The 25633-nt window shown below is 36.4% G+C and overlaps 1 protein-coding gene and 1 non-coding gene across 3 annotated transcripts in view; both read left to right on the top strand.

Moving 5' to 3' along the window:
* The window catches only part of FUT9 (fucosyltransferase 9), a 149642-nt gene that overhangs the window by 8839 nt on the left and 115170 nt on the right, over positions 1–25633 (top strand). The window lies entirely within an intron of this gene.
* Positions 8183–8346, top strand: LOC139013394 (U1 spliceosomal RNA). Its single transcript, XR_011472036.1, has one exon. It is a non-coding gene; the product is annotated as a U1 spliceosomal RNA (small nuclear RNA).

The following is a 25633-nucleotide window of genomic DNA, read 5'->3' as shown; positions in this document are numbered from 1 at the left end:
GTGATTTACATGTTCCATTAGTGTTTCCCTGTATGTGGCCTTTCCCAATGGTGATAATCTTCTCAGGCACTTAATGGGTGATGAAATGTAAGCATATAACACATTAATTCCTACCACACAATTAGATGTAGAAACAAAAAAAATAGTACATTCAATTGGCCTAAAGTTTTCCATCCACGAGATCTTGTTAACTTGCCTTTCCCACTATGAATTCTACCTTAACCCCTACTAGCTGAATCTGAGTGTTCCATAAATCCAGGTAAGAGAACAACTTGGGCATCCACATTAAACATATCAATACAAGTTTGATTTCTTTGCCTCCCTGAAATTTTCCAGCCTACTTAGGTGGTGCACATGTCCTTTGATCCCTGTTGGAGATAGGGATACGTTGGCCTATAATTGTGCTTCTCTTTAAATTATATAAGGTGTCCCCCAAAAATGTATGCACACTTTAATAGCTGATAACTAACTTAATTTTTACTCCTTTTCTAGTTTAACTATTTTGAAATAATGGGTGAAGCGAGACTAAGCTATGAACAAAGAAGATTTATCCTAAAGTGCCACTAGACTTTTTTTTAATGGGGATACACAAAAGATAAAGTTTACAGTACAAAACTGGTCACAATTGTTGAATTGAGGGCATACAAATACTGAACAAAATGATTCTTGATGGTTGTGATTCCATTATTTCACACTATCAGCAGTGCCTGGACCAGAATGGTCATCAGTTTGAAAACAGGCAATGAAATAAAAAAATTTTTGTAGATTCTTTTAAATTTTGAAAATGAACTGAATATTAATAAGCAATGACTTTATAATCATTCAAAGTCTGTATATATTTTTGGAGGATACCCTGTAGATCAAGGTAAAGAGGCAGAGAGGGATTGAAGACAAGGAAAGAGAGAGGCTTCATATGGACTTTCAGTTTCCAGTAATGTGGCAATGGCTCATGGAATAACCAAATGAACTTTTCAGTAATTTTGGCCCACCCAATACTTTACATGGGGGAAACAAGGGCCCCCCTGGCTGATACTACCTATGTCAGCCTTCGGAATACCTGGACTCAAAAACACAGCCACTTGGCTTTTTCGCTAGGACCATGGGATGTGTGACCTTTGACAATCAATTTTGGCTCACACAGTGGTGACCTTCTTTAAGGCATTCATCTTAATTTTGCACATTTGCTATCCTGTTCTCTACATGACATCTTTTAAGTTTTTGATGATTTCACTATCAGGGTTGGGGGAGTTTTCTTGCACAGTGGTGATGACCTTAAGAATTTATCTAGATTTCTTTGGGTCTCTATCTCATTCTTTAGTCAGTCAGCTCCATCAGAATTCTAAACTCAATCCAAGGCAGTAAGAGCTCGGATGGTAGCCAATGGCTCATCTGTAGTTTCCCACATGAAGATTTCTGTCTCAGGAAAATTTCCCTAAGACATCCAATGCATCCGTATAGCAGACAGAATTCACTATTAAAAAAATCAGAGATTTTACTAACATGATAGAATGAAGGAGAGGTTTAGCCATAAGACAACCTATTATTTACCATTATTTCTGAACAAAAAATATGCTCCATGCCTCCTCTTTTCACATGTGAACCAGTCAAACTTAATGATTCACCTGGTTTATGGTCATGGAGTTCCCCTTTTCACTCTCAATTTATGTGCGCATCTCCCTAACTGCTGGGAGAGCAGCCTTCTGCCTACCCAGTACAAATCTTAGTACTAAGTCATAAGTAGTACTGAAGATCAGAGTCTGGCTATTGGACTGGCAAGGAGGTCCTTCTACTTAGGAGGGAATTAGCAACAAAACCGCATTTTGGCATTTGTATTTTATATATTTCTTGTTACTTAGCTTGCAGCAACCTTCTCAGTCTCCCTTCATTACCAAGCAAAACCATGGAAACTCATTTATTTATTGCCCAATTGACTATATAATTTCTAATGATTCCCATAGACTTCCCTCAGATTCCATTAAATTACCTGTGTGTCCCTCATTCTCTCTTTTCCAGAAAGAGAGTCATATCTCTGTCAGCATCCCCTCTTCATCAGCAACATTATCAAAACCTCCGCAGGGTCTGAGATGTTACTCTGCTTTTAAGCTGACAGGAAAGCCTGCCACAGATTCATGCATGCTGGTAGAAGACTTTAGACATCTGGATCAGAGATGAAGGAAAATTTATTATACACAGGAACAGCAGCAGGGAGGGTATCTGGTTTTAGCACTGGTCCCCAATTTCCATAAGGCAACACAGAGCAGACGAGATCATATCTAAACATAAGAAAGGGACTGAATTTAAGAAATACCAAGCCAAACTTTTTAAATGAATGGTTAGCTTGCTTCCCCTTGCTCTGGAAGGAGATGTTGTTTCTATCTTCTAACACTGTTTGCTTTACAAATATCTTTTTAAAAATAGTTCAGAACAAAAGTAGGCAGTGCTTTTTTATAAAATGTGCAGAAATGTAAGAGACCCCTGGGAAATTGTTTTCCAACAAAAACAAAGGACTTCAATAAATGCTTGTTTTGGTAGGCTCCTTATCTATGGTACTAGAGGCCTGATGCACAAAAATTTGTGCACTCGGGAGGGTCCCTCAGCCCGGCCTGTGCCCTCTCGCAGTCTGGGACCCCCTTGGGGAATGACCACCTGCTGGCTTAGGCCCGCTTCCCTTTTCCAGGGAATTGGGCCTAAGCTGGCAGTCAGACATCCCTCTGGCAGCCCGGGAGCCCTCGGGGGATGTCCACTTGCTAGCAGGGAGCAGACCTAAGCTGCAGTCGGACATCCTTAGCACTGCTGAGGAGGCGGGAGAGGCTCCCACCACCACTGCTATACTGGCAGCCTTCAGCCTGGCTTGTGGCTGAGCAGAGCTCCCCCTGTGGGAGCGCACTGACCACCAGGGGGCAGCTCCTGCATTGAGCATAGTCAGTGTGTGTCATAGTGACCAGTGATTCCCAGTCTCTCTGCTGTTTGGGTCAATTTGCATATTACCCTTTTATTATATAGGATGATATAGGTTCATCCTTGCTATTTCCTAATGATGGGATGCTTTAAACATGTGAGAGGTAATATTGATGAATTTTCAAGAAGACCAAAACCAAGAAGAAAACTTTTAAAGCAAATATATTGTATTTAAAGTGTTTCCCTAGGCTATTAATTAGTTACTCCTGACCATGTAAGTTATAGTGTAAGGCATATCAAAAAATTGAGAATTTTTATGTCAGGAAGTTGAAATTTGAGCATAAACCACAGGGTATCAGAAATGTCTGTTTTGTGTTATTGTAGTACAGTGGTTCTCAACCTGTGGGTCGCGACCCCTTTGGGGGTCAAACGACCCTTTCATAGGGGTCGCCTAAGACCATCGGAAAACACATATATAATTACATATTGTTTTTGTGATTAATCACTATGCTTTAATTATGTTCAATTTGTAACAATGAAAATACATCCTGCATATCAGATATTTACATTACGATTTTCCATGTTTCTGCTTAATTTTGCCATGGAAAGCATGATTCATATTAGCTCTTCGTGCTCATTATATGCTCCTGCATTGTTATATATTATTCTGAAGAGTTCAAAATTCTCCTAGTTGGCACAGAAGAGTGAATGTCACTTGCTATATATATATATACATATAATTGGAAAACACACTCATTTCATTATTGCAAATTGAAATGCTTATGTCTTTTCAAATTAATAATTATGGAGAAAGTACATTTAATGACTGAGAATTTATAGTGGCAGTCAGTGTTTTAAGGATTTCTGCATATTATCTAATTTCACATTCACAACAATCATGCAAAATTTTTACATAATGGTAAAAAGAGTTAAAGGTATTTTATGTTGGTGTCTCAGCTAATACATTGTCAGATGGTAATATTAACCCAGTTATGTCTAATCACAGATCTATGCTTTTCTTCTATAAAAAATAGTGCAGTGCTACCATGGAGCTCTATTAGGATATAGTCAGCGATTTTCAAACTTTTTCAACTCATGGCACACATAAACTAATTACTCAAATTCTGTGGCATACCAAAAAATATATTGTATTTTTTGCCGATCTGACAAACAAAAGGTATAATTTTGATTCATTCACACTGAACTGCTTTTGTATTGGCTGTCCTCATTTCTTTTTATTTGACAACCTAAGGGAAAAGAGGTAAGTGCCCCTGACTAAATACTCAGATATCGCATGTTTTATTCTTGCAGCACAACAGTGTGCTTCTTGGAGAATTTTGAAAATTGTTAACTTAGGTAAATATTTGTCTTTATCAGTTTATAGCTTGCTGCTTTGTCCCCTCTTCCCTTTACATTATTTTTAAGTAATGCTGGAAGCCAATTCCAGCATGTCATAATTGCAAGAGTTTCATCAAAAGGTTGATGGAACTTGATCCCCTGTTGGGAATGGCTAAAGGCATTTCCCCAAACCTGAAAAGGAATGATTGTTTGCTGCCAGACAGCTCAGGGCATCTTAATCTACATGTTATTGCCTCCTCCTGGCCAAACACCTGAACAGCCATAGGCAAATTCTTCCAATCTGACAATGGATTCTGTACCTAACCCTACCCTTTGAAGTGTATATTTCCACCTCGCCTTAGGACAATTTGTGTTAATAAATAGCAAGGGGTCCTGAGACAAGGAGAACTTAGTTTCTTTAGCTAGGCTCCTCTGACCTCCTCAAAATTATGCTTCATCTCTGGACTCTTATTTAAGTTACACCCAGTCCTTCTCCAGATTGCTGAACCCTTCTAGATGCTGGAACAAGAACCCCAGCAAAGCAATATCTTCATCTCTTCCTTTGTTGTGCAAACTTGCCACTATCCTTTAAACAGACACAGAACCTTTTCCCAACTGTCTCCCCGCCTGCTTAGAAGGGCTCATTCTTTCCTCCCATTTCCACCCCAGTATAGAACAGTATGTGCTTTTTAGGCCATTTTGTTTTCAATACAATTTAATATCAATCAGTAATTCTTTTGTATTTTGATATGAGGGGCTTGGTTTAAAAGAAACCTTCCTCCCCCGCCCCCCCACCCCCACCCCTAGGCCAACCAATATTGGAAGGTGCTACCACTGGTGCTGCTTTTTCCACCCTGTAACTTAATGTTTTGTACTTCACTGAATTGCCATGGTTCGAGACTTAGTGTATAGTTTGTGGAAATCATCCAATTAAACATATTGCTTAAAAATAAAAATGCTCCAAACAAGTCAAAATCATTTCCTGACCTTCCATGACTCCCATGAAACCCTATTTGCCTTATATCTGATGCACTCCAGCCTTTTTATTCTCCTAAATAAAACTTATATCTTATCAATTCTAAAGTATTCCTTTGTTAAAGTTTCTATTAAAGCAACAAGGCAATGTAGGGACAAAATGGTTACCAAAGCCCTATCTACTATGAGAAAAATAGCAAAATTTCAGTTGGTCATAATTCAAGAATTTAGAATTCTCAAATTTCCAAAATGTCTCTGGGATAAAACCAGAAGAACACAGGCCTTGAACTGAAGCTGCAACCAGCCCATGAACAACCTGCAGACACAGAACAAGGGCCAGAGAGTCCATCATTTCATCTGACCCTTCAAGTTCACTGCATAGGAAGAAAGGGAGCTTCCCCTTCCAGAAGGCTTGTTGCTTATGGTTTTGTTTTTGGAACATGAGTAAGCAATAGAAGGCAGAGAAACTGAAAATTAGAGGGGGGAAAAGGATGGGGAGAAGTGCACCAGACAGGGTTGGCAGTATTGGTTATAACAGTAATAATGATCAGTAGTGACCAAAACTGCAAAGACAGGCATGCACAAGCAACAGTCATTTGAACATCAGAGGGGAAAAAAACAATCTGACAGAGAAATGAAGTAAGAACACCTGTGCATAAGGGCTAAAGGTAAAGGGAAGTATGCTTATCTTTAGTCTACCTGTTTAATAAAGGAGAAAAGTCAGAGGCTTTGAAATTTCTAATCTTGGGGTAGAAGTCCCTAGATAATATAGGTATGTGACTCCTAGATTTTGATGATTAAACAAAGCTATGCATTTAATTTTGTGACCCACCTCTCAATTTCTAAAAGTGTATAAGCTATATAAAATGTATAGGTTTCACTATAAATATAAAGTACTTTTAAATGCTTCGATCAGACCGTCAAACCTCAGGGGGAAGGTAGGGGAGGGTGGGGGTAAGGAGGAGAGATCAACCAAAGGACTTATATGCAAGCATATAGACCTAACCAATGGACACAGACAACAGCGGGGTGAGGGCATGAGTGGGGGGGGGGGATGGGGGGTAATGTGGGGATAAGGACACATATGTAATAACTTAATCAATAAAAAAAAGTAAAAAAAGAATATGAAATAAATAAATAAATAAATGCTTCAAGATGTCACAAAACTAGTAAGGGGCATCAGAATTTGGATATTTACCTACCTATAACTAAGCAAATATTTTACACATCTTCCATTCATTTATTCCTCATGGGACATAATTTTCTAAAATATCTTATGGTAAGTTCAACGTTAATGAACATTGTTACCTTCAGTTCACCTCTACAAATATTTATTGAATGTCTTCCATGCATTGGTTGGGGAACTAGGCACTAGGAGTATGAAGATTAATAAATAGTCAGTTTCAGAGTAATGCAGCGGTGGAAACCTATAAATATATCAAACCAATGTGATGTTGTAAGGTCATAATGTGGTACAAATAAGCTTGTATATTATACCAATGCAGAGAAGATCAAATGAAATAATGTACATCAACACTTTGGAATGTTATTTGCAAAAGCTAAGTTGCATGTTTAACAAGATATATACAAATGTTCAAATGACAAGAAATTAAAAATAAGTGAAAAAGTCATTTCTGTACTGTGTATAACTTATGAGGAATCATTGAAATGTACTTTATTTTTATATGTTTTGTAACATTATTTCATTTGATCTTCCAGTAAGCCTGTTACCGGAATACACTTTTTAGATTGATAAGTAGATAAGAGTATGGTAATTCAGAGGGGTTACAAGGCTTGTTGGAGAGATAGTGTGCTGGAGGCAAGATTAGAAATATACAGAGACAGCTAACCTCCATAAAGAATTAGAGTAGTTGTCCCCCAACAATATAATACAGTGCAGCAACTTGGACTGTTAAAAGATAATCTGTCCTCACCAACTGCACGCTGCTTTTTTTAACAGATGGTGTATCCTTAGATGATACTACTGAATACTAGTATTTGTACCACAGTAACTTGTATCATCGAGACAAGGGTGCTACTCAAATCAGTTTTGCAGGCCCAGGTTTGTTTGCAAAGTGTTTCTTACAGGACCATGAAAGAAGTCGGAACTGAGAGGAAGATTTAGAAAATTTCATAGGAAGCTGAAAGTAATTTATGTCTCTTAAATCTAATAATAAAAAATGTGGGCTTATATTAGTGTCTTTTTCATTTCTTGTTGTCTAATTTACTTGTAATTGCATTTTAGAAAACTATTGATTCATGAAGAATAGAACATTTAAAAATAAAACTAGTGCTTCACTGCAATTAGTTGGAGAAGCACTGATCCCCAGGCATGCAAACTAAATAAAAATAAGACAAGTGCAGCAGAGCTGTGACCAAACTTGGCCTATGGCTTTCCAATTTCCAAGCTTGCCTTTAGATACTCTAAAATTGAGACCTATACACCAGGAATACCTCATTTTCAGTCTATATTGAACCCTATGGAATATAGTGTTGAATGCAATAAAGATACTATGAAAAATTCAGCTCATAACATTATGCAGGGTCCTTTTATAATGATCTGCAGAAGAAATATTTCTCACACTTTGTTTTCAGAGGAGTCATACTGATTTTATTACTGATCTTATTGATTATGTAATTCCCCCTTTCAGTGGTTGCTAAGAGGTTCAGAGTCAAATTTTTGTCCCTAATAATGGTTAAGAGGCTGTGGTATATATTTTTAAATTATACGATTTAATTTATGAATGCTCTTACTTAATTTTGTGTCTCCTATCCTATTTGGCCAGCAAATTATTTTTTTCTCATAATGCATTTAAATTTGTAGCAAAGTAAGGAACAACTAGAAAGAAAGATAAGAGGATGTTTGGGAGAAAGGAGGGAGGGAGGAAGGGAGGGTTGGAAGGAAGGAAGAAAGGAAGGAAGGAAGACATATTCAAATGTGGTTAAATATTGCTTATTAAAAATCTGAATAATACTTACCTGGCAGGGGAGATACCATGATCACGAAGGTGGTTTCCCCAGGGTGAGGCTTACCCATTGCACTCCGGATGTGCTGACCCCTGAGATTTCCCCAAATGTGGGAAACTCAACTGCATAATTTGTGGTAGTGGGGGACTGCATTTGTGCTCTCCCCTATTTCTAAAAATAAAAAATCTGAATAAGTCTGAAGTACATTAATTCTTATTACAATGTACTCTCATTGCTACCTAGTGTAAAAGAATCTGAGAAAAATATAGGTTAGAAATTTCAATGTTAAAATGAATTATTGGGGGGAATTTACTATAATTTCCTATACATAAAAGTGGACAGTAAAATTTGTTTCCTCCATTCAGAACTAGCTGTTCTTAATCAGGTATGAATACTGGGAGTCACTTCATTATTATTTCCATGTTCATGCATTCTCACAATGTTTCAGGTTCCTGATGTAAGCCAGGTCCTGTGTGTATGCAGGCTTAATCTTAGAGATAACAGCATCCCATTGAGATATGTGCTTTCATTCCTAATGGCAACCTGAGGAGTAGATAACAGTACATATTATTACATCAGTGGCACGAAAACTTCAGGCCATATTTGCATCCAGTTCAACTCAGTACAACAATTTTGTGATTCCCAGAAGGAAGTTTATATGCTGCTAACCAGAAAACAATCCAACCTATTAAGAAAAAGTACATGTGATTTTCAGCTCTCTGCAATGTATAATTAATTATACCTTATGCAGATAAACAGAAAATGAGTTTAAAAGCAAACAACTCTGCTGGTAAAAGTATGAAAGATATGGGAGCCCATTTATTATCAGTAGTTTCATAACCATTGCTCAACATTGCTCTAAGATTTTGAATATATTGGGTTGAATTTTATGGAAGAAAAGTAATTGTACTTCATCTCTAAGGCTTACTAAGACTTCTTGATTTCTAATTAAAGCTGCTAAGTAGTTAGTGAACTTCTATTGAATAGAGGCATTTTTCTTGCTGGTGAGAAAGAACCACCTACAATGGGGGAAAGCAGTCCATAGATAGAAAAAAAAAAATTGCTTATAAGAGAAAATGAATCCTCATTAAATTGAAATGGCAGGGTCCAGAAAACATACAAGTCACAATTAATTACCTAGCCTGGAAATTGACCAAATCCCTGGAAACTGTCCAAGGTCAATTTGCCTTCATCCTAAAATTATTCTCCTGAAGCACACAAGTTTATTGACATAGACCAGAATATATATAGCCCAGAATGAATTAGAAAGTTTATTTTCAACCCAAAAATTATGCAGATGAGCTTTTATCTCAAATTTGTCTCTCTGATATACCAAAATATAAACACTCATGCACATTCAAATACCCATATACATAATACTTATGTACATACAAACACAAACTGATGAATATATAAGTACACATACAAATATACCCACATTCAAATGTAGAACACATACATACACTTATAAACATATTTATGTATAACACATCCATAAATATATACATGAACAGATAGAGACACTCACATATGCATATCTAACTGATTTAAATATTCTAACTTCAGAAAATGTCAATTCCTAAATTTGCTATAAAGACAAACGCAAAGACTTCCACCTTGGGAGGGGAAACCATGGGACAAACAAGAGGACAGGAAAGATGAATCCAATACAGAGCTAGCTGAGCAGGGTAGATCTGCCCTTCCTTTGTAGTATTTTTCCAGTATTCTCTTCTTATTCCTATTTTATTCTTGATCATTGTGGATTCCTCTTGTCCTTTGGCTCCATCCTGGAGCACTTCAGCCCTCAGCATGGAGCAGGCCCAGGAGCAGAGGCAATCTCCGCATCTACTTGGGAAGAGGTATATATACATCATCGTTAAACTTGTTAAAAGGAGTGTGTTATCACGAAAAGGTAATTGCATGTGGCATTATGGTTAGGCACTCTAAAACCATATTACCCACTAGGACAGTCCCTGCTTTACCTGGGAAATGATATCTAAATATGAAACCAAATCTGCAGAGCAAAAGAAATAAACAAAACAATGAACGGATACCTAAATGGTTTGTAAGTATAAATCACATAGAAAAAAGAACAGTGCATGTTTTTACACCATTTGCTTGAATAATTGTCTTTATTCAACAAACAGCTAGCATGTAAAAGAGCAAGATAAATGCTCTAGATTAGCAAATAAATAAATGGACATGAATCAATTTGAGATGCTACAGAAAAGAATGGTTCTTTTCAGACACTTTCTACTCATAGTGGCAATTTAGCTCTGTGATTAGGAAACCATCACCTACACCCTTTCCATCTTGCCTTTCTGGACACCAACCTTGCCCTTGCCTTGAACACAGGCAGGAGTCCTTGTTTAATGAGTGCAAAACGCTTCACCCAGGGTAAAGAAAGAGAAATTAACCTTACTTTTTTTGCTTTTTCAGCTTTTAAATTTATAATAAAGATTTATTTGGGCAGTACCTGCCCATTATTCACAAAGCTGCGATAAATGCCTTAGAAAACTAAAAGTACTTAGATAAGAGGAGATAAGCAAATGACTTAAATAAGAGGGCATAGGCAAATCTGTTTTCTAAAAGCTCTTACCAGAGAGGGATGAATAACCATCAACTCAATTAACTCACATGAGGTCATAGAGTTACTAAACGTAAGAAATCTTTATTGGAAATAAATGATTCAGCCATCTTCTCTAATATATTATACCCTTTCTAGAATACCAAGAAGCACTACTACTACAAAACAAAAGAGAGGGAGGGAGGAAAGGAGGGAGGGAGGGGGGAGAAACGAGAGATACTGATTTAATTTCATTGTGAAGCATTATTGAGTGACTACTATTGGTATGACAAAAGGTGCATGAATATTTTAAAAACATCTTATTTCCTCTCATTTCTTTTCTTGGCTCAGTAAATGTCACTGTGAATTTATTCATGAAGATTCATACTCTGTTCATTTCTATCTCTACCTCCTTTGCCACCCTTAACCTATTCCTCTTTATCTTATTTGGTTTTCTTTTATCCCTTAATCTATACATCTCACATTCTTCTAATACATTTAGTTCCTTCTATTTTAAGAAGTCTGGAAATATGGGAATTCACAGATTTGCAGACTAATGTGGTATCTATCCAGGACAAACTCAAAAGCTACCTTAATTTGAGGCAGATATAATATGAAAGTGCAAGTCTAACCCCTACAACTGAATCATATGGTTTTAAATCCTTTATATGTTTTGAATCAAAACATTTACACTTCAGCCTTAACCGGTTTGGCTCAGTGGATAGAACGTCGGCCTGTGTACTGAAGGGTTCCAGGTTCGATTCTGGTCAAGGGCATGTACCTTGGTTGTGGGCACATCCTCAGTAGGGGGTGTGCAGGAGGCAGCTGATCTGTTTCTCTCTCATTGATGTTTCTAATTCTCTATCCCTCTCCGTAAAAAATCAATAAAATATATTAAAAACAAACAAACAAACATTTACACTTTAAAAAGGAGATTCTATATAAATACTAAGTAGCTTAATATAATAAACTAGTTTTGATCTTCAAAGTACCCTTTTAAACTAATATTTGCCCTAATTTGGAAAGGTTCTGAGCAGATTTTCCTGCCATAAGTATAACAAATTCTGAAGACTAAAGGCTTCTCTGAGATTTGCAACTATAATAAAAGAAAACCTACATCAGTGGTAATCAGATGCAGTGAGTCTATCCGTAGATTGCATAATCATTATTGTCCTGTATGGTTATTAGGCATAAATGCTAAGTGATTCACATAAACGACTGTCATTAGAATTACATAGCCAAACTAACATTTTGGTTTTTCTCTTCCCATTTTGTGAGTGGGACCATTAGTGGTGATAGCTCCCCCAAATGTGTGTATTTAATCAAGATTATCTTTAACATAAACATTATCACATAATATAAATAAGTGCTTCTTCTTTAATTAAAACAAAATGCAGAATCTTAAGGTTTTTGTTTCATTGGATGGCTCCTGGATCTAAGTTCCAAATTAAAAGCCCCTGCTGTGGTTTCTCTGTATTTGGGGACATCGTGGAGAAAAAGAAAGGAATAATTATCATTATCTTCCTTTGTGCTTTTACATGATCGCTGTGTTCTCAACCTTTAATATTTGTATGAGTCATCTGAAGATATTGTTAAAACGGATATTTCTTACTCAATAGGTTTGGGCCAGGACCTGGGATACCTAACAAACTCAGAGGTGAACTGTTACTCTGTGAACTACAATTTATATAGCAATGTTTATGTAGCTCTAAAGGTAGAGACCATCTAGTTCAGTGGTTCATAACCAGGAGCCTATGAAGCCCTTAAGCCAGCGGTTCTCAACCTGTGGGTCGAGACCCCTTTGGCAGTCGAACGACCCTTTCACAGGGGTTACCTAAGACCATCCTGCATATCAGATATTTACATTACGATTCATAACAGTAGCAACATTACAGATATGAAGTAGCAACAAAAATAATTTTATGGTTGGGTCACAACATGAGGAACTGTATTTAAAGGGCCAGAAGGTTGAGAACCACTGCTTAAGCACAGGTTTTAGGATTCCATAAGTTCCAATAAATCAGTGCAAAATTGTATGTTTGTGGATATGAGGATTTTTTTTTTTTCATTTCTGGAGAGTGAGTTTATTGTTATGAAATTCTACAAGAGGTCTATGAACTAATTAAGATAAGTAGCTATTGATTTAATTCATTCAGTTTTTAGATGAGTAAGCTAAGTCTAAGAAAGCTAAATTTTCTGGCTCAAACAATTAGTTATAAAGCTAGGATTTGCATCTAGGTCTCTGGGACCTAACCCACAGGCTTTATACTGGTACTAGATTGTCTTTCAAGCTTTGATTAGAGAGAAAGAAGGTTTAAGAATCCAATAAATGAACAAAGTAATGAAGGAACAAATAAACAAATGAATATGAATCCATTAATGCAAATGAATGTTTTAAAAATTTATATTTTCTTCCAGGGAAAAGCATACTTGGCCTTGCCCTTGCTTGGAAGAGAAAACTGATAGTATTAATGATATTTAATGACTTTGATATGGAAGAAGGTAGGAAACAGCAAACACTGGAAAAAAGGGGAGTAGAGACAACAAACTCATACTTTAAAGATTAACCTCTCAATTTATCATTATCTCTATCTGAATAAAACTCTGCAAATGCTCAACCATTAGTCTTAGTGTGAAAATAATCAATTATTAAATGTTGACAAAAAAAAACTTTGAATCCTCTTTCCAGAGAAATTTGCGAACTATATCATGTTTTCATTAGCCACTTACGCTGAATTAAGAATATAGATAGCAGAGATACAGGTTCTTAAAAGAATTACTCCAATGACAGGTGAGATGAATGGGACAGTAGTTTTTTTGTTTGTTTGTTTTCCTTTAAATATTTTTATTTATTTACTTATTTTGAGAGAGAAACTTTGATTTATTTTTCCACTTATTTATGCACCTATTGGTTGCTCTTGTATGTGCCCTGACCAGAGATCTAACCAGCAACCTTGGCATATGGGGACCACTCTCTAACCAACTGAGCTACCCAGCCAGGGCTAGCACAGTAGTTTAATAGTTTCAGACAGGAGAGCTAATTAGGGTCCAATACAGACACTCCAACACATGCACCTGAGACCTCCATCCTCACCATAGGTATGCGCTGCCTTGAACTGAGAGCAATGCTTCAGTAACTTTCCCAAAGATCAATGGACATTAAGTAGGGTGTGTAAAATGGCAATGGACACATCAGATTAACAAATTGCAGCGTGTACTAGTATAATCATAGAAATTTTAAAAAGGTATGGTTTTCCATTTAATTTTCAATTATGAAATCAAATCAGAAGAGGAGTAAAAATTTTCAGAGGAAAGATGCAAAAATGATTGCAAATATTCATCAGAGAGGATCCCCATCATATCTGGGTCAAGCAAATTCACTGCTATCTTAGAATCTAAGACGTGACTAATATTAGAAATCTAACAATGTCCCAGGCTTCTGTCAGCAGAATGTCTGCCTAATAAGGCAAACCACAAACCATATTTTCATTCTTCCTCTTTGCCACGTGTGCCTAAATGATAAAGTTTACTTATAACTTTATAAATTATATATATGCAAAATTATATAATATACATTTATAAACAAAAAAAATTTTCAAGACTATAAAGGACATATTAGGTAACACTTTAAAACGGTTCTGTCATGGTCAAAAGCTGTTTAAAGAATTCAGTAGAGATTTGGCATTTCTAGAGAAGCAGCTTTCTTCCAGGGCAGTAGCTGGGGGGAGGGGGAATATGTCTAAGACAGTGGTTCTCAACCTTCCTAATGCTGCGACCCTTTAATACAGTTCCTCATGTTGTGGTGACCCCTCCCAACCATAAAATTATTTTCGTTGCTACTTCATAACTGTAATTTTGCTACTGTTATGAATCCTAATGTAAATATCTGATATGCAGGATGTATTTTCATTGTTACAAATTGAACATAATTAAAGCATAGTGATTAATCACAAAAACAATATGTAATTATATATGTGTTTTCCGATGGTCTTAGGAGACCCCTATGAAAGGGTCGTTTGACCCCCAAAGGGGTCGCGACACACAGGTTGAGAACTGCTGGTATAAGATGTTCCCCATCAGCAGCTAGAGATCTATTTAAATGTACTTGTTGGCCCCAGACAGTGTGGCTCAGTGGTTGAGCATCAACCTATGAATCAGGAGGTCACAGTTCGATTTCCCATCAGGGCACATGCTTAGGTTGTGCGCACAATCCCCAGTAGGGGTGTGCAGGAGGTAGCCGACTGATGATTCTCTCTCATCATTGATGTTTCTATCTCTCACTCTTTCTTCCTTTCTGAAATCAATACAAATATATTTTAAAATAAATAAATTAATTAATTAATGTACCTGTTGGCCATTTATACATCTTTGGGAGAGAAAAAAAGTCCATTTAGATCCTCTGCCCATTTTAAATCAAATTATTTTTGTTTTATTGTTATCTAGTTGTTTTAGTTCTTTATATATTTTTGATATTAACCCCTTATCAGATATATGATTTTCTCCCATTCAATAGGCTGTCTTTTTATTTTGTTATGAGTTTCTTTTGTTGTAAAGAAGCTTTATAGTTTGATGTAATCTCACTTGTTTATTTTTTATTTTCTTGCCATTGCTTTGGTGTCAAATAAAAAAAGTCATTGCTGACAGATTTCAAGAGAGGAAATGCTTGTTTAACTGAATTGAACACTATTCAATTGTATATGTCATTGATGGAAACCAAGGTGATGGAATTCAACTAGTGCCAATTATGTGAATCACAATCATGAAACATGCGGGGAACTTCACAATCCTCAGAGCATGTTTATAGTGTGGCCCACGCCTTTAACAACAGTCATGTTCACGCTTACTACCTTCTCTCCATTAGCTTCCCATCAATTTGTGAATATGCCTCTAAGACCCTATTAACGTCTTCATTTTATACCTTTATTTTCATTCATTCCATTTCTTCTTCATTTATCCATATCTCAACCCAAGCATTACCTCCTCACAAAAGTTGTCTCAATCACCTTATTTAAAGTAGCCAAACGCCCTGTCTAGCTCTTTCAATCACAATATCCTGTTTTGTCGTCTTCATATTGCTTACATCATTTGAAAAATTTTCCTATTATCTGTCTTCACTGACAGAAGTAAAGCCACAAGAGACAGATCTTGTTCTTTGTGATGCCTCTATCCCCTAACATAATCCAAACATGCAGCAAGCAATCAATAGGTCTGTGTAGGCCTAATGGAATGGATAATATATTTTCTTTACATGATATAGTTTCTTTACATTTTTTTCTAAAATATGATCTATATAAGGGTTTCTTGCATAAAAACCATGTGAGAAGATCATACCTTTGACTTTTAAATCCAAACCACCTCTCTCTTTCCTATTCTTTCTTGCTTGCTTTCTTATTTTTCTGCTTTCTTTTCTTCTTAGTTTCAAATGTTTATCAGGTTTCTATCACATGCCTGCTAGGTACCAATAACTAATACAGCATACTATGTAATATGATCTTAAAAAATATTTTTAATTTCTAATTTGCTCTGAATATTCTATGCTATTTTGTTAGGCAGAGATATAAATGATCTGGCCTTGTTATTCAAGTGTTTAACATGGTGCCAATACAGACTTGTTTAAATGGTCCATCTATCTAAGGTCCATTTAGAAGAACAAAACATACTATTTGAGACTGAAAAATTCCAACCAAGAAGGACCACAATAAATTCATTTATTTATCCATCAACTCACTAGTACAGTCATGTGGTCTAAACAGAGCATTGCCTAGCAGCTGGTATTCCATAAGTGAAAAGGCACAGCGCTGTGAAATCATGGCATGTTCCTGGGACTACAAACACTCAATATGCTTCAAGTACTAAATAGTATTATTGGAATTTGAACTATGCAATGTGGGAGCTAAAGCCCAAGGAGCAATATAAAACCAGGGAATCCACAATTCCCTGGTTTTGGCTTGGTTGTGACATTCAGAGACACTGGAATGGGGTCAGGTTTATTGGGGTTGATGTCACAGCAGTTTCTCTGTACTTGAAATTTATCATTCTATTTGTGTTTGTTAAATATATAAAAGATTTGGTGGGAGAGTGGGAAAGGAAGAGAAATAGATCCACCAGAATTCTCAGGTTTTGAACTGAAGTGGGTTTTTTTTTGTTTTTGTGGGGTTTTTTTGCCTGCCACTCATTGCTTACTCCCTCACCATTAATGGCCCAGTCTATCTGCTTCTTCCCGTACTTGGCCAGTATGCCTCCTAATGTATACCTTTTGTCTCTTCAGTTTTCACTTCCCTGATCAATCTGGCAAAACACAACTTTGTAAATGCCGTTCATATACCAGTATCTTCCTCACTTAATAAATAATCTGTGAACTTCTTGAGGGCAGGGTCTATGTATAGGATGAATCAGCCACCAAAGTGTCTGATGTAAAATAAATATTTGATGTATTGTATTCTCAGTGTTCTCAAGCCAGGAAAACCAGGGTGAAGGATTCTCCATCACTTTAGTTTCTCCCTATTGTGCTTAGTGGAATATCTGATTTGTAATCTATATTTAAATTGAAAATTAAGATAAATGATTTTTCATATGGCTTTTTTTCTAAAGTCATACTTCTGCACAGTAAAATAATGGAAACCCTGCAGAGGTATTGGCAGGGTGAGGGGGGAGAAAAAGTCCTGAACTTAGTAACTGCCACTTACCTGGCCCTGGAATACACTTGAGAGGTGCATCTTTTAACTGCCCTGACCATCCATTTTCTCCCTCATAAGAGCACATTTCTTAGAGTATCTCTGCCTCCAAATTCTTCTGTTCTATGCTTTTATGAAACTGTATTCAGGACACTAAACAATCACATTTTAAAAAAATATATTTTTATTAATTTCAGAGAGGAAGGGAGAGGGAGAGAGAGATAGAAACATCAATGATGAGAGAGAATCATTGACCCCTTGCCTCCTGTATGCCCCAAACTGTGAATCAAGCCCACAACCTGTGCATATGCCTTGACCAGGAATTGAATCATAACCTCCTGGTTCATGGGTTGATGCTCAACCACTGAGCCACACCAGCTGGGCAAAAAACAATCACATTTAACATATAAACACATTTATAATCACCACCTCTACCTTTTGTTAATCTTAATGATTCTCCTCTGGTCATGGCCTAACCATATGTGGAAAAATATTATTGAAGGACAGTATTCTCTCTGATAACTATATTTACATAGAAATAAAGAAAAGAATGGCAATTATTATCTGGATGATTCAGAAAAAGAAAGATTAGCTGGAAATATCAAAGTAATTGAAGCATAATTATTTTTGTCTGAACTTGATCTTTAGCTATCCATGCATAGGGAAGAAATGACTGTACAGTTGTATTTCATGTCTCAGTCAGTGAGAAAGAGATAGAAAAATGTATAAATACTGTTAAGGAAGAGACAAAACTATCATTGTTTGCAGACAATATAATTTTATTCTAGAAATTCTGGGAGAATATATATATAGTTAAAAAAATAATTGGCATCCAGAAGAGGACACATCATTAAAATATCTAGAAACTTCCTGCAGAATGCCAAATATTTAACTGATCAACTCTATTTTTAATTGAATTTTAAACAACTGAAGTATTTTTTTCTATATTTCTAAAATAAAATCATAATTCTTTCCTGATGACATAATAATTTCCACAACAACTGGCTCTTGGTTCACAATGAGTTATTATTTAGCTTTAATTGCCAGGACACCTCAAACCATTAAAACAAATAAACAAACAAACAAACCTTAGCACTATTTCAGTTGAGATTATAAAAAGAAAAAATAACTATTAAAAATAGCAACATCTTAAACATTTTAGTGTCACAGAACCAGTAGGAGTCCAATATATAAATATATACATGTATATGTGCATATATATATATATATATATATATACCACAAGCACACACACATAAACTCTTCAAAACAGTCTGTCACACATAAAATATTTATTTAAAATAAAAAATATATTTTAAACAGGAATAAAACTGTACCATACCAGGTATTTTGTGACAAGTTATGTAGTGAGCACATTTTTATTGTCTTTCACATTTTTTTAATGAATGCACTATAGGTCATTATCAAATTGCACCGATGCTACTTTTCCAGAACTTGACTCCAGACTGGAGACTGTCTTAACCCTCAGTCTCCTCTCAGGTTCACTCTCCATGCCCTTAGGTTCAGCCTGGTCACGTGAGTCAGAAATAGATGCCAAATTGTGCCCACAGGCACCAGGGCCTCCCACAGCCTCTGATACATGGTTAAAGTGAGAGTCAGGGCAAACATGGTTATACTACAGGGACACCATCACAACTAGTAATTTTAGACCTGGAGGCAAGCAGCAGAATTTCTGCCCTTAAATATAACTATGGAACTCCCACATAGATGTTAGCAACCATGTCTGCATCTCATAACTTCTTATTTTAACTAACAGCTGCTAAAAAATGTAAGATTGGTTTTTCACCCTTTAATTTTTTTCTATTTTATTATGGAAATGTAAAACACATGGAAATTTAAAAGAATGTCATATATACCCACTACCTAGATTCTACAACTAATGTTATATTGCAGTTGCTTTGTGCTTGGATATTCATGTATTTATCCCTCTGTCAATCCATCTTTTTTTTTTTTTTTTTTGATGCAAAGTAAATTGCAGACATCAGTACCCTTCACTTACACACTTCAGTATGCATATCATAAACTAAAGTTCAATATCTGCTTATGATTCTTTATTTTTTCTTTTGAGTATTTTATTGTGGGTTTGAGAGATGTATATTTTAGAGATGAATGAAATCTTAGATGTAATGAGGCCCTTAATGCTGCTTTGACAATAAGAAACATAGCTAACATTTACTGAGCACTTACCCTGTCTGATAGACTCCGTTTTAAAGATGTTAGGTATATTAGCTTACTACATTCTCATTATATTTCAATGAGATAGGTGCTAATTTATGCCCTTCCTATGTAATAAAAGCCTAATATGCAAATCGAATGACCAGCAGAATGACTGGTCGCTATGACATGCACTGACCACCAGAGGACAGACACTCAATGCAGGAGATGCCCCCAGCCCTCAGGCCCCAGGTCGGACAAGGTGGGTGCCAGCGGGGACCAACCAGTCTCCCTGCAGATCGGCCCTGATCACCAGCCAGACCTGGGGACCCTAACCATGCATGAATTTCCTTCACCGGGCCTCTAGTTTCACATATAAGGGAATTAGATCCTAGATCAGGTAATTAGGCTTAATTTATTTAGCTTCCTTTATGCAAATAAAATATGCAGTCAGCACTTTAGAAACCTTCATAATTGTGGTTATCAGACATCAGTCTGGACCATTGTGGTTCTTGACTCAATTTTTATGGTTGTGACAATAAAAAATACGTTAAAAATAGTGAGTTTTCATAAGCCTAATTTTGATCAATTCATAGAATTATAAGATTATAACTCATAATTATTTGATGTCAGATGACATTGCTTTTTGAAACTTATAATAACAAAAAATGGCAGGTTTATTTTGTATGGTTGGTTGTTTTATTTGTTTTATTGCTCTTACTGGAAAGAAAATATCAATATTATCTTATTTGTACATTTTCTGGTCCATAAAATCCCCAAATCTGGGAACCCCTTGATTTTTAGTATAACTAAATAATTAAAGAAATCTCATATTTTTAACTTTTGATTTAAAAACTTATAATTATACTTATTAGTTTTTAAAGAACAGAGTTGCTATGAATGATTTATCTTGCTGGAATAACATATTCTCAACAGTGCAGGCTCGAATCAAAAGGTTTCCAACTTTCTTGTTCTGACAGTTGATTCTTATATCCCAGGGAATCTTTCTTTTTTTCTTTCTTTTTTTAAAACATAAGATAGAGAGGCTGCAAACACATTTTCAAATGACAAAAATCATAACAATGTCAGGATCATTTAAAAATATATTAAAAAAAACAGCATTTCTTCTGCTATCTGTAAATCTGATAGAGTTACTAGTCTATATAAGATGAAGTTTCAACCACCTTAAAATTAAATTGTGTTGTCTTTGGTTCAATTAGATTTTGTACCTTTCAATGTCACCTTAGCTCAAACTTGTGCCATTGAAAAGTAATGTTCGATTAAAAAAAACTATAGTAATAATTCTGTTTATATGTCTCTATGGATAGGTGGATATGGGGAAAAGAGCAGAACAATAGTACCAGAGACATTATAACTTACATATTTTTGTACATGTCTATATTCAAAAGGAAATGAATGCATATGAGTACAAATGAAAGCCTTTATTCATGGTATTTTTTCATTATCTACAATTTGCCTCTAAATTGAAGGAATGATTCCATGAGCAAAAACCAAGTTAAGGCAGCATGACCTAAGTAATTGTTCTTAAACCTGACTGATTCCTCATTGAATTTTCTGAATTTAGTCACTTCTTAAAAAATATTTTTTGGGGCACAGGCAGAAAGACCTTATTTAACAGGACCATTTGCATTTACAGTTACTTAGATTTGAATGGAACTATTCCCCAAATCTGTGTCTCTTAAGGAGCTCTATCATGCTTGATAAACTAAAGTAAAAATCAAACATACAAATAAACATTATTTTTCAATAGTGCTACTGAATCCAATATGTGACATAGTTTCTTCTTATATTGTTTGATATTTGCATTGACACAGAATCTCTCAACTAGCACACAGGTATTATATAACAGAAACTCTTAGTTTAGGCACTGGAATTTTGTTCAGTATTTTTTTTAGTTTCTCTTCCTGACAGCTAAACTTATATTTTTAGAACTGCAATCTGTGCTAAATCTTTGAGTTAAAATTGTCTTTAGAAATACCTTTTTTAAAATTTTTATTTATTTTATTTTATTTTAGAGACAGAGGAAGGGAGAGGGAAAGAGAGGGAAACATCAATGTGGGAGAGAATCATTGATCTGCTGCCTCCTGCACACCCCCACAGGAGATCAAGCCCAAAACCTAGGCATGTGCCCTGACCAGGAATTGAACCACTGATCTTTGGTTTATGAGCCAACAGTCAACCAGCTGAGCCACTCTGGCTGGGCTACAAATACTTTTTTAAATTATCTAATGACCGTAGTAATAAGTCATATGAATTTTAAGGAACACTTTTCTTATTTTTTATGAAAGTACTGTATAATCACTTTATGGTAATTCAATAATGACAATCTTAGAATAAGTAAATTTACTCTGATTATTTTAATATTGGCTGCTGATATTTACAGCCTTATAGGTTCTACCTGTCATATGAATTTTTAAAAATACTTGATATGCCAGATGACTAATATCATTTAGAAAACAAAGGCACAATCTGGAAGTTAAGCTAATGTGTGTGCTATAAAAGGGGTGAGCCCTGGCCGTGTGGCTCAGCGATTAGAGCTTTGGCCCTTGCACGGGAGGGTTTTGGGTTTGATTCCTGGTCAAGGGCATGTACCTAGGTTTTGGGTTCCATCCCTAGAGTGTGAGGAGGTAGGCAACCAATATATGTCTCTCTCTCTTTCTCTTTCTCTCTCTCTCTCTCTCTCTCTCTCTCTCTCTCTCTCTCCTTCCCTTCCACCACTCTCTAAAAAAGAAGGGAATGGTGGTGAGATGGGCCAAGGTCATCGGAGGGGAGATGTTGGGACTCGGAGAGTTAGACATATGGCAGATGAGATTGGTCAAATTGGTCAATCAACCATCATAGCCAGGGGGGCAAACAAAGAGGTGACAATTGAAGAGTAAAGGAAAATTATGCTGGAACAAAGTGTCCAGTAGAAATGTCAGAACAGGGGCTCAGCAACCACCAGCAGTCAAACTGGAAGAAATAGAAGGAATAGAAGAAATCAAGGAGAAGAGTAAGTTGAAGCAAATGGAACTAAGAGGAACTTTCAGAGTGTCAGAAAGAACTTGACCTGACTTTTAGATGCTGTTCCAGCTGTTTTTTATTTTAGATTGTTCCATGTGCAACTTGTGGGCACCAGTTTCTGACATCACCATATAATATATTCACTTTGTTGACACCTAGATATTTCATTCTTCAATTACTTGCTTCATTTTTAGCATAATTTTAAACCAGACACTATATTAGGTACTGGTGGTGCTTAAAAATCCCAAGGACTAACAAATAAGCATTTACCATCCAAGCTAGCATATACTTTTGGATGATTGGTGAGGCAAAAAGCAGGATTCAGGGGATGCCCAGAGGTCCTGCATGTGGTTATGTACTTCCTGCAGGGTAAAGGGCACTCAACTATGGGAAAAGTGGGGGCTGAAACCAGTCTGAAACCTACTTGCCAAACTGCGACTGGTCACCCTGGTGAGGCTATTGCCATGCATTGCACCGCAGAGAAGGCATCTTCTGTTGAAATCTGTCCTTTCCAAGAGGGCATCTTTATTGTAATTTTCCCAAGGCAGCTTAATGCAGGATGGGTGACTAAAGGAGAATGATGGTTAGTTAAACCTTTAAGAGGCCACCCAGCTCCAGAATGCCCCATGACCTAGGGGCTGAATTTTCAGCTTTCCAAATACTTAAATCTGATCTTCCTAAAAAAAAATGAGAATGGATCAATAGACCCAGCTTTTCAGCAGTTCCCATTCTTTCTTTGTATGTGCATATATGGCCTGAAACATTCCATCAGTGTCTTACTACATGTGATAAGCTCTCCAATAGTGCCTGTCAAACGTTTATTGGGACTCATTGGAAGAAGCGTACATTTTATTTCATGATTCATATATGCATACACATACTCGTGCACACACACATATGAAGCAATCATTTTGTGAAAACTATATTCGTAATATATACAATGCACTCTGATCTTTATATTTTATTCCTTTCTGTTTATAAAAAGGCATGGTAGGAGCATTCTTTCTAACTGTCTCAAGAACCTCGAAAAAATTGTTGCAACTTACTGAATTGATTTCAAGACCCACAAATTGGTTACAAACCACAATTTGAAAAACATTGATCTACAAGTCCCAGTAACTTGATTCTAAGGCTATTTTTTTCCCTTTGCCTTAAACTCCCCAGTCAGAGGTCTCTGCGGGAATGGCTCCTTCTTTTCTTTTAAACATCTGCTCAAATGTCACTGTTTCAGAGAAGATCGCCTTTATCACCCAATCTAAAGTAGATGTTCGCCCCAGCGCTGTGGACATCAATGTCATTCACTTATTTAACTGTTTATTTTATGTCCCTCCCCCGTAATGAATATACAAGCTCTGTGAGAGAAGGGAGTCTGTCTCCTCCACTGCTGCATTCATGAATCATGGTATGGTGGCAAGTGATTAATGAATATGAATGCTTCATCTGTCATATATGTGCATCTGTGCTAGAGTTCCCAAGGATAATTTTGCAGTGAGAAATACCATTTAGTGCCAACCTGCAAAGCATTATCAGCAGATGATTGTGTCCTTCCTCTAAGGGCATGCTACATAAAACACCAATTTATTATCAAAATGAGGGAGAATTAGTCATGTATTTTGACTTTAGTGACATCAAAAATAACATCTCCTTAATAATGCTTTTCCTCCCCTAATGACTAGAAGACCTTGTCCCTGAAACAGGACACTTGCTTCTTTTTACTGCGCTTTCATGGCAAAGGCAAACTCCATGTGGTCTTCACATTTCTCTAAGTGGAGAAGGATCGACGTTTTGCATGGCCTGAAGCTGGTACAGTTTGGAGGACCTCTTTAAGAATGGAAAACTACAAGTACAATATGGCCTTCCAAAGCTACCCAACAGAAAGCAAAATGTGAAGGAGAAATGATAAGAACAGCAGTTTTGACTGATTGCAGTGGAAATAGCTCACTTGTGCATGTGTTACTACAATGTCGGATCCTCTCAGGCCTCTCACAGGACTTCGGAAGGGGCATGCAAATGAATAGGCCGACAGTGTGGAGCATCCTTCACTTCACTCTCAATCTGCCTCTGCTTCTGGGTGCACATTTAGTTGAAAATCTTTTCTTCTACAGTAAAGTGACATTAGTACAATTTCCACTTAGTGAATTGCAATCATATCTTTTTTCTTCCTGTTTGAGACTATTAACAAGTATCTTCATTGAGAATTGTGGATATTTCCCAAGTTGATCATTGCACTCTTAAACCATTCAATTTTTGCTTATTCTCTGAGATAGCTAATAGCATTCACTGAGTGTGGATTTTGTGATTTTAATATCAAAAAGGAAATTTACTTTTCACTTACAGTTGGGCAGGAGCTCTTTCTGCCACCCCCACACCAGTGTGAAATTAGAACAGGAATGACGATAGAAAACCACCATAGGTAGTGTGTGAGAAACTATGCCAGACATCAAGCATTAAGAAAGAAGTCCCAAATTCTCTAAGGAATTGCTAGATGATTTATAGAGGACATATTCGTTTTCCATTGCTGCTCTAACAAACAACCACAAATTTAGTGGCTTGAAACAATGACAATTTTTTATCCTATGGCTTTCTAGTGCAGAAGTCCAACACAGGCTTCAATGAGCTAAAATCGAGGTGACAGCAAGGCTGTGATCCCCTCTGGAGCCTCCAAGAGAGAGTCTGTCTTCTTGCCTTTTCCATCTTCCAGAAATTGCCTGCATCCCTTCATCCATGGCTTCTTTATTCCTTCCTCAAAATCAACAATGTTGCATTTCTCTCTCTCTCTCTCTCTCTCTCTCTCTCTCGCTCGGTAGTGATATCTTCTGATTATAACCAGGAAGGTTTCTCCATTTTTAGAGAACCCAGGCCCACCATAAAATTAGGATATCTCTCCATCTTAAGGTCCGTAACTTATGACCTGTAGAGTCTCTTTTGCCAATGAAATAATATATTCACAGGTTTCAGGAATTAGCATATAGACATCTTTGTGGGGAGGCATTATTCTTTCTACCATGGAATGATC

Source organism: Myotis yumanensis, unplaced genomic scaffold, assembly GCF_028538775.1.
Source record: "Myotis yumanensis isolate MYYU_CA2020_CCGP unplaced genomic scaffold, mMyoYum1.0.hap1 SCAF_6, whole genome shotgun sequence".
Lineage (NCBI taxonomy): Eukaryota > Metazoa > Chordata > Mammalia > Chiroptera > Vespertilionidae > Myotis > Myotis yumanensis.
The sequence above is the reverse complement of the archived record's forward strand: the minus strand, read 5'-3'. Positions and strand labels throughout refer to the sequence as shown.